Source organism: Schistocerca americana, chromosome 2, assembly GCF_021461395.2.
Source record: "Schistocerca americana isolate TAMUIC-IGC-003095 chromosome 2, iqSchAmer2.1, whole genome shotgun sequence".
Lineage (NCBI taxonomy): Eukaryota > Metazoa > Arthropoda > Insecta > Orthoptera > Acrididae > Schistocerca > Schistocerca americana.
In genome coordinates this window covers 251,226,410-251,236,332 of record NC_060120.1, presented here as the reverse complement: position 1 = coordinate 251,236,332, position 9,923 = coordinate 251,226,410, and the positions used below count along the sequence as shown (strand labels likewise).

General features: G+C 50.0%; 4 non-coding genes across 4 annotated transcripts; 1 reads left to right on the top strand and 3 right to left on the bottom strand.

The window, feature by feature from the left end:
* The first annotated feature begins 969 nt into the window (after positions 1 to 969).
* Positions 970 to 1,041, top strand: Trnag-ucc. Its single transcript has one exon. It is a non-coding gene; the product is annotated as a tRNA-Gly (tRNA).
* Positions 1,042 to 1,649: 608 nt separating this feature from the next.
* Trnai-aau lies at positions 1,650 to 1,723 on the bottom strand. The gene has a single exon. It is a non-coding gene; the product is annotated as a tRNA-Ile (tRNA).
* A 198-nt stretch (positions 1,724 to 1,921) lies between these two features.
* On the bottom strand, positions 1,922 to 1,993 carry Trnae-uuc. Its single transcript has one exon. It is a non-coding gene; the product is annotated as a tRNA-Glu (tRNA).
* Positions 1,994 to 2,298: 305 nt separating this feature from the next.
* Positions 2,299 to 2,371, bottom strand: Trnam-cau. Its single transcript has one exon. It is a non-coding gene; the product is annotated as a tRNA-Met (tRNA).
* Between the last annotated feature and the right edge of the window lie 7,552 nt (positions 2,372 to 9,923).

Sequence of the window (9,923 nt, the reverse complement as noted above, 5' to 3'; positions counted from 1 at the left end):
TACAGTAACATGCACCTCACTCGGGACGTCCTCAGCACGAATGGGGTCGGCAGGGCGGGGTTGTGATACAGTGCCCGCTACTATTTCACTCAGTAGTGGCACAAAGTGGCCACCAGTAGCCGCAGCATCACTACGTGGGAGCTGCACGGGTCGTCTACGGGGACAATCAACACGTAAATGCTCAGTGGAATGACAAATTGAGCATGTGGGTGGCTGGCCGATATAAGTCACTTGAGCCCTACAGCCCGCAATCATTACGTAGGATGGAATGTGTTTCTTCAAGTCAATGCGGACACTACGTACTCCACTATTAACCTGGTACCGGTACGCACTAGACCACTTTTCGTTAACTACCGACAAGACAACGCCGTACTGAGTGAGAGCACGTGCAATCAAATCATTGCCGCATTCAGGGGGCACATTAAATACTCGAACCGTTCTAACACCATAACCCGAGGGCACAATCTGCACATCACTGACTGTGCCATCGTCATGCCTAAATTTACGCACTCCGCCAAATTTTTCAACAAATTTTTCACAGATGTCGCCGGAAAAGAACTTCAAAAATAGCGAATATTGCGCGAAATCCAACTGAAAAGTGTCCACTAGATCTTCCGGGATTTTCAAATCTTCGAATATAAATTCGTGGATTTCAAAAGCGGTGGGCCGCAAAGCATTTCTATCGAACACAAACTGCGCAGTGTTTGCCCTAGTAACTGTCGACATGGTACTCACGTTGAAGAAACTTGAACACGTGGACCTCGAAACACTCGCTGAGCGCCAACCCGCGATGTAAACAAAGCCGCAACCGCTCCGCTGCTCCGCGCGATGTGCGCGGATACGCTGTCCGAATGCGTCTGGATGTGCTCCCCTAGCCTACCTCGAAATGCGCCTGCCAGGTACGATCACCTTCGGCCGCTGCCGACAGGCGGGACGCCGACACAGCGCGGAGGCGTGGCGCTCGCTTGTGCGGTGGTGGTGTAATGGTCAGCATAGTTGCCTTCCAAGCAGTTGATCCGGGTTCGATTCCCGGCCGCCGCAGCAGGCTTTTAATTTCGCGTATGAGTACTTTTGCCACGCGCTCTTAAATTACTGTTTTTTCGCCCTCTTATTCGCTGCATACCAGCCCTTAGTGTGTCTCGACTTGTCTCGTCTCGACTAGTCTCGACTTTGCTCAGCTGACGCGAGAGCTGACGCTCTCAAATCGGCCTATATCAAAACGACAAGCACGAGAAACGACTGAGAGAGGTAAGGAGAGGCGAGGCGATGGACACACAGCACGCCCCCTTCATTTCACGGTGGCGTCTCCCTGACCGAATCGGGCTGTAGCTCCGAAAAGAAAGGAGAAACAAAAATAGGAAGTAAAAGTGCCAATAGTGCCCTGTGTTCCCATGCGCTCACCCGTCCAAGTACTAACAAGGGCCAAAGTTGGTACGCATCGGCAATCGTACATTTTCTTTCATTTTCTCTTTATCGGTTGAGAACCAGTGTATTCAAGATATTATGGCCATTGCCGAGTGAATGCTGTAGCGCTTCCCGACGAGTCGGGTTCGGATCCTCTATCAACTTCCACGCAGGGTGATGATCTTTTGGTCATCACACTCGCCAGCTGAAATCGGCGCTGCCTTTTCGTAGTAGTAAAAGACTAGTGGCCCGTGGGGGGATCGAACCCACGACCTTCGCGTTATTAGCACGACGCTCTAACCAACTGAGCTAACGGGCCTGAGCAGATGCAGTTGCTCAGCCCTACGCTGGAAACAGGTGGCATGAAGCCATACACCATTTCTATGGTTGTCGTGTGTCTGCTTCCCTAGTCTATATTCTGCTGACGGTCACGAAACAGTAGCTACATTGCGAGCAGGACGGGAAACGGCCGCTCGGACAGCTCAAACTTGTCACGATTAGTGTGGAAAAAATTCCGTTCCGGTACCGGGAATCGAACCCGGGCCTCCTGGGTGAAAGCCAGGTATCCTAGCCACTAGACCACACCGGATGTGGCCGTTCCGTTCGACCGTTCGTACGGTCGCTTGTCGCATTTCGCGTCGAGTGCCGCGTCGGCGCCCCTCTCTCTTTGCGAACATCTTTGCACATACTGACTGGCAAGGCGCGCACCTCAAACGTCGCAGAGCAATGCTTTTGGCTTCATGCTCTGCTGGGAGAAGAGGAAAAGGGAAGCTGTAAGTAGCAATAACAGGAAGTGAACATTTTCCCGCTGAAGCGTTGAAACGTTGTGGATAACAAACAAGAAATACGTTGGCGCCTTAGCAACAGCACCACCATCAGTCACAGAAAATTAAATGCCCCGGGTGAGGATCGAACTCACGACCTTAAGATTATGAGACTTACGCGCTGCCTACTGCGCTACCGAGGCACGGGTGCACCGCTTGTCCCGGAAACTAGGTAAATACCGTACCCAATATTAGACGTAGAGACACTGTACTTCCTGGATAACGTGTTCTGTTGCTACACGTGCACTGCCGGCCCAGTTGATTGCGGTGCTGCTGCAGCTGTTGCAACGATAGGCAGCACTCCTTGTCGTTAAAGTTCAGTGCCTCGGAGGCACCCGGACCCAGCAACTTGTGAGGCCAGGCCGACGCTAGTCTGTAGAACATGATGCGGGCGTCCTAGCGGGGACCCGCGAGTGCTGCGTTCTCGGTTCTTCTCAAGGGAACCCAGCCATACATTCTTGTGGATCGTGCATCTCAAGCGCGCAAGCCACGCGGCAGCATTATCGCGGGAAAAGCAAAACGATGCATCGGCCGGGAATCGAACCCGGGCCGCCCGCGTGGCAGGCGAGCTTTCTACCACTTTTTTTTCTTTTTTTTGTTTTTTTTTTGTTTTTTGTTTTTTTTTTGTTTTTAGGGTCTCCCAACTCCCCTTATAGCCCTCCTTACTCTCACCAAAATATGCCATCTTCGGCGAGCTTCATCGCTGTATTTGCTGGACTGTCGAACTTCGTGGAACAGTGGTATAACTTAAAACAAAATCATCTTCTGCTCAGATTGTGTGGTGTCTTCTTCCACAGAAAAATGGAGAACTAAGAGAATTTTATCGCGGAATTCGTGGACGGTCTTCTTTCCTCCGTTGGTTCAACTCTTCTGCTCGTAGTTCAACTAAACTCATATTCCGCTTAAAAGGAAAATATATTGTCTCTCCTGACTAACGTCAGTCACTCCGATGTAGCAGAGAGTTGTTACAAAACAGGTGTCAACGCAGCACAACAGCACAACATGAGAGTTTATGTCGATGTGTGCATCACACGAGAGAAACAGAAATCACAGGAAAGTAATAAAATGAAATCGCGACAGTCCGGGAACAGAATTTCAGAGATTGGAAAAAAAACACTCCTGCAACTATGAATGTTCCACACAAACAGGCTGTATCTTCTAAAATACCCATGTAGTCTGGCGTGAGGTCAGTCGCTTGACGGCGCGTTTCGGCGCGGGCCCGCCCGTTGCCGGCGCGCCGTAAGGCACGGAGGCTCGCACTGGGGCGTATCGCTTTCCAGTCGGGCGTGCCGCGGCAGTCCTCACTCGGGGAAGTGAAGCGTCTCTTACAGCCTCTCCTTCCCAAGTAGCTCTTTCCGCCTTCCCGTGGTGCCAGACGTCAAGCTCGGCATTCTGCCTTGCGTCAAAAGGGAGAGCTGCGACCCAACCCGATGCGAAAGCGAAGGGTGCGTGGCACAGGGGGAGCTGTGTCGAGGGACCGAACACCAGTCCCTTTCTGTTCGCAGGGCACAGACCAGCAGGTGCTCTGCATGCCGGCGACCTCGTTTGTCGGCGTGGGATCACGGCGCGAGTCGGCAAGGGTGCTTCGCCGCGCCCCTGGGTAACCGGGGCGTGTTCTGCCAAACCCAGGTAATGGAGGAGAATGTGTTGCAGAGACACAGCAGAATCACCTTGCTCCTCGAGCAGAATATTAAAAACGGAAAGATTAGCCAGGCGGCTCTAACAACCATTAAAAATGAATTGGCGGCGTGGGCCATAGCAAACGCCAAGCTTGAGGGCCGTGTTGAAGAGCTGCAAAAAGAAAATGAAAGGTTAAGGAAACAACCGGCCAAGACCTGGGCAGGGGTGGTCGCACAAGCGCCACCGAAACCTCAAACAACTAAAGATACAATAGCTAAGATAACAAAGAGGGCTGACACAACGGTCTTTTTAAGGACCTTACCCGGTAAGGACACTAGCGTTAAGAAAATTCAGGAGCTACTCACCACTACAGTAAATCCGATTAAAGATAAAATAAAAATAAATAAGGTCAAACCAAGCAAGAATTCAGTAATAGTGGAAGTGGCCTCTGAAGAGGACAAGATGAAACTACTAAATAATCCTAAACTAAACTCGGTGGTCAAATGCGAGCCACCGAGGAAGAGAAACCCTTTGGTCATCTTGTATGATGTACCGACAATAATGTCAAATGAGGAGATTCATGAAACTGTGAGGGCACAAAATTTTGAAGATATGACTGAGGACGAATTTAAAGAAAGTTTCAAATTGAGATTCAAAACAGGACCTCGGGACCGTGACGTGGTTCACCACGTCGCTGAGGTTTCAGCACAAATGTGGAAAAAGATCACTACAATGGGCAGACTCTACATCGGCTTTCACGCCATAAATACACGTGATTATATTGTGGTACCGCGTTGCCATAACTGTGGAGATCTCGACCACGTTCTGAGGCACTGTACCAGGGGGTCGGCCTGCTCAAAATTTGGCGAAGACGGACATGTCCGTAAAGACTGTAGGGCAACAACAGTTTGCATCCCCTGTAAAAGAAGGGGCAAAAAACCTTGTGGCGCCACTGGGCGGAATTGCCCCACCTACAGACTCTTGGAACAAAGATTAATATCAAGGATAGACTATGGCTGAACAAGCCAAAACATACAGGATGACCAAAAGGAAATCCCCGAGCAAAAGGAGGAGGGATGCCATGAGGGCAAGTGCCTTTAGGATGTTTTTGAGATCGCTCAATGACGCCTCAGTCACCACAAAGGATGAGAGCACTCAGACAGAATCCACCACAAGCGACAGAGGAACTCAAACTGAGCCTCTTACAGTCAAGTCTCCCTCCTCCCTAAGCCGGAGGACTACGCCGACTAAAGACCAACGGCAATGGCATCCTGCAACAGAGACGGTGGCAATCTCAACAAAAGAGAACAGTAATACAAAACAACCACTACAGGAGAACATAATAACGAGTTCCAATGAACTAGCCATGAAAGATCCTGTCGTGAGATTGCCACCCATCGACCCAGTCAGGGTCTATCCTAACCTCGAATTTACAATGCAACTAGCGAGACTAGAGCAGCCGACTACCCTGACCACTGCCTTAAGACACGTGGTCCGGGTGGGACACGAAAATGGTAGGAGAGTCACCTTCTCGGTAATGGAGGCCGTAGACAGAATCCAGCTAAAGTCTGTGAATCTCCCCACCGACTTCGGAGCCCTGCGTGACTTACTCAAGAAACTTTTTGAAAGACGCGGGGAAAAATTTGACTTGGACGACATTTACGCACAAGCAGTTCTAGCAAATGGACGTATCATGTTTGATTGGAATAAGACCTGGCCAAATGACAGAATACATACATATTCTCCATAATAACTAATGACAAAAATCACCATTGGACAACTTAACGCCCACAACAGTAGACTAGTGATGCAGGAGCTGCGTAAGGAAGTGGAGGAGAGGAGACTGGATCTGATCTGTCTGCAAGAGCCGTACTCCCTAAATGGGAAACTATCCTTCACAGCTGCGACATGGCAAGTCATAAGTAGTGGAGAGAACCCAAAAGCGGCAATAATCATAACCAATAGAATTATGAGAGCCATAGTTCTCACACAATTCTCATCCAGCCACTGCAACGTCGTGGAGCTACAATCTCCATCTGGCACCATCATTCTCATTAATATGTATTTTCAGTATGCTGACGACATCGAAACACATTTAGCACATCTTACCACAGTCATCACGGCGTTGCGGGGGCGTAAAGTAATTATAACTGCCGATATAAATGCAAAATCCCCCCTATGGTACAGCGGCACCAGGGACTCAAATGGAGAGAAGGCAGAAGAGGCCATTATGGCCTTGCAGCTGGTGGTAGTCAATAAACCTGGAAATCCCCCGACTTATGTGGCGGGAGGGGGCCAGGGCACAAACATCGACGTGACCCTGGCTACACCCAACACGGTGCACCTAATTCAGCAATGGGAAGTGATAGAGAATGCTACCACCAGTGACCATAATCTTATCTCTTTCAGTGTGGGAAACAGGGAGAGTCGCTGGGCCATGGGGTGGGAGTTGCAATACAACTATAAAAGAGCCGACTGGGAGAAACTTGCCAGGGAGTGCGACATTCCTGCATTGCCAGAAGGTGACGGACTTTTGGACATCGACATTGACAAAAGAGCTGAAGAACTGACTACAGCAATAACTCGAGCGGTGAAGGCCGCCGTACCTACTAGAAGGAAGGCCATGGCGGCCTCTCCATCACCATGGTCAGCCGAATTGGAGGAGATGCGTCGGTCTGTCAGAAGGCTCAGGAGGTACTACCAGCGCAGTGTCGTCTGGCTTGAGAAACAAAGATGGCTGCAACTGTACCGGGAAGCAAAAGAAAATTTCCACAAACACCTACGAGAAGTACGATCCAAAAGTTGGGAACACTTCGTTCTAAACCAACTTGCTCTCGATCCTTGGGGAATTCCCTACAAGCTGGTCCGAGAAAAAATCCGCTCTCCGATGGAGCTTTCAACCGTTAGGCGTGGGGATGGGATGACAGAATCCTGGCAGGAAACTGCCGAGGTTCTTCTCCAGTCCCTGCTGCCTGACGATACAGCGGAGGGAGAGACAAATGAACAACGGCAGCTACGAGAGCACTTCAGAAGCAACATATATGGAAATGATACGGCAGTCTACCCATTCTCTGAAGAGGAGGTAGCTGCCCACATAAAAACCCTGAAGATAGGGAAAGCTCCCGGGCCAGATGGCATTGTGGCGGAGGTGGTGCAATTCCTGGCTCCCCAGATAGTTGCCCCTCTGACTTACCTATACAACGAATGTCTGAGGCAGCAGAAGTTCCCTCAAATTTGGAAAAGGGCAAGTGTAGTTATCATCAAAAAAGGAGCCGATAAAGACCCAGCAGACACAAAATCGTACCGGCCAATCTGCCTGCTTGATCTGCTTGGGAAGGTTCTGGAGAGACTGCTAGCTGACAGACTGGCTGCGCACCGAGTGCTGTGCGGGATGAGCAGCAGGCAATTCGGCTTTAGGCCGGGGCGTTCGGCATCTGATGCAATCGCCCTGGCGGCTGAGGTCTGTGGCTCTACCCCGTACAAGTACGTTGTCGGCATCATGGTGGACATAAGTGGCGCCTTCGACAACCTGTGGTGGCCTTCGCTCTTCTCCTGCTTACGGGAGAAGGAGTGTCCAGGACCGCTATATGGGTGTCTGAGGAGCTATTGTGAGGACCGGGAGGTCTGGTTATCATCCCCTAGCACAAGGGTAAGAAAAACAATCACGAAGGGATGTGCCCAGGGCTCCGTGCTAGGTCCCCTGTTCTGGGACATCCATATGGAACCTTTATTGGATACACTACAGCAAACTAATGAAGTGCTAGAGGTGATAGCCTACGCAGATGACCTCCTTCTACTGGTTGGCGGCCGAGGCCGAGAAGACATTGAGCCAAAAATAGAACAAACAATACAAACACTACAACAGTGGTGCCGAGACACAAAGATGACAATTTCACCGACTAAATCAACATACCTTCTTCTAAAGGGACAGCTAGTAAGAAACCCAACTGTTAGGATAGAGGGCTTACCTGTTCTAAGACGACGTGAGACTCGATATCTGGGTATCATCATTGATGAGAAGTGGTCATTTGGTAGACACATTGAAACCGTAACACAAAGAGCATTACAAGTACTCAATAACCTCATCTCCATTGGACACAAACGCTTCCACCTCCCACCACATCTTATCAAACTATATCACAACAGCATACTCACCTCCATAGTGGGTTACGGTTCAGGAGTCTGGGCGCACAGGCTCACGAGGGTGGTGCCTGCCATGACAGTGAGAAGAGTGCAGAGGAATATGGTTATGAGATCAATGGGGGCTTACAGGACAACACCGGGAGGAGCCCTGTTAGTCATAATGGGACTCTGCCCACTAGATATTAAAATTCGGGAGCAGGCCGCCTGGTACTGGGCAAGAAAGGGGAACTTGGACAAGATAGAGGAAATTCTGGGGAGTAGGACTGACAACAAAATTGAGATCAGATTAAAAGGGGAACAGCTATGGCAACTTTCATGGGCAAGTGAAGAAACAGGACGCAGGACCTTCGAGTTACTGCCAGACGTCAGGGAAAGAATAGAAATGACGTATTTTGAACCAACCAGGGGACTCATCCATTTTCTCACTGGGCATGGACCCTATTCGACATATCTATGTCGATTCGGGAAAAAGGCGACACCTACGTGTGATTGTGGCGCTACGGAGGGCACTCCTGACCATGTGGTCTACGAGTGCCCGCTCTTCAATGATGTGGCCTCAGAGTTGCGCGAACAATTACCTCATAATGACACATACAGACTGTTAAGACATGAAGACACCTTCCGGACCATCAACAAACTGGCTAACGCGGTTTCACAAAAGGTCTTAAGGGATTACCTGAATGAACCACACTAACACTTGATTGGGGACTTATTAAATTACTGATCAAGACAGCACCTTATTCCCAATCCGCCCGGGCACGGAAAGGTCGACTCTTCAGTCTAGAATCCGCCGAGTCCCGGGATTAGGGGGAATGGGGAGCAACCCTACCGAACTAGACAACGCACCCAACTATGACATTAGGTTAAGTGTAGTTGTAGAATCTAGTTGTAGATACTTGTTAGGGACCTGCAGCGACCAACTCCATGGCCTGCCCAGTGTCAGGGGCACGCCCATTGGGGTTAGCTCAATGGGCAAGGCCAAATAGTAGGTTTATATTACTAAGCTGACACCTTGTAACGCTGCAGGATTAGCGACTAGTACATAATTAATTTAGTTAAGTCATATAGAGTCCTTAGTTAACATACTAACTGCCCATTGTAGTTTCCAAAGTAAAAAATACATTGCTAATTGCTACTAACTAGTCACTAACTCATATTTAGAATAGCTGCAATTGTTATTGTAAAATGTATGAGATCTTTGGCCCACTAATCAATTAAGGTAGTGGGCTACATTGTATAAATACTATGATATAGAAATAAAGTTTTTTTTAAAAAAAAAAAAAAAAAAAAAAAAAAAAAAAAACCCAGGTGGTGGTGACATCGCCTGGGCCAGGTTAGATGGGCCCAGACCGCCGAACGACTGGGGGACCGACCCACCACCTGAGTAGGAGTGGGTCCTTGGCCTTCAGGTGGAAGCTCGGGCTAGTAGGCGGCGAAGGGCGAGGGGTGCATCCGCCTCTCCGGAGTGCGGGGTGCACTTGCCGAGGAGCGTCGTGTGAAATCGTCGACGACGGGGCCTTCGACGAGGACCAGTGCGCTGGCAACGGCGCGCTGAACCTAGCAGCTCTGATGTGCCTTTGACCTAGGGGCGAGGTTGGTGGGCGAGCTGCAGAAGTCCCCCCCCCCCCCATGCCAGAGGAGCCGGTCCGGGGCAAGAGACGGGCTCCCAACTTTTCACTCGTCTAACTAATCATGGCTGACCAGGAGGCGAGTGATCTTTGTGCGATTTCGAGGGCGAGTGTGTCTACTGTCCCTACCTCGCAGGAGGAAGGGGGACACGAAGATGAGAGTGTTTATGATAGACATTGTCGAATTAATCAAATATTAGACTCTAGTGTCAAAAACGGCAAAATAAGCCAGGCTGCGGTCCTGGCAATAAAGAACGAGCTCGCTTCCTGGGCTATTGCAAACGCGAAGCTCGAGGGGCGTCTC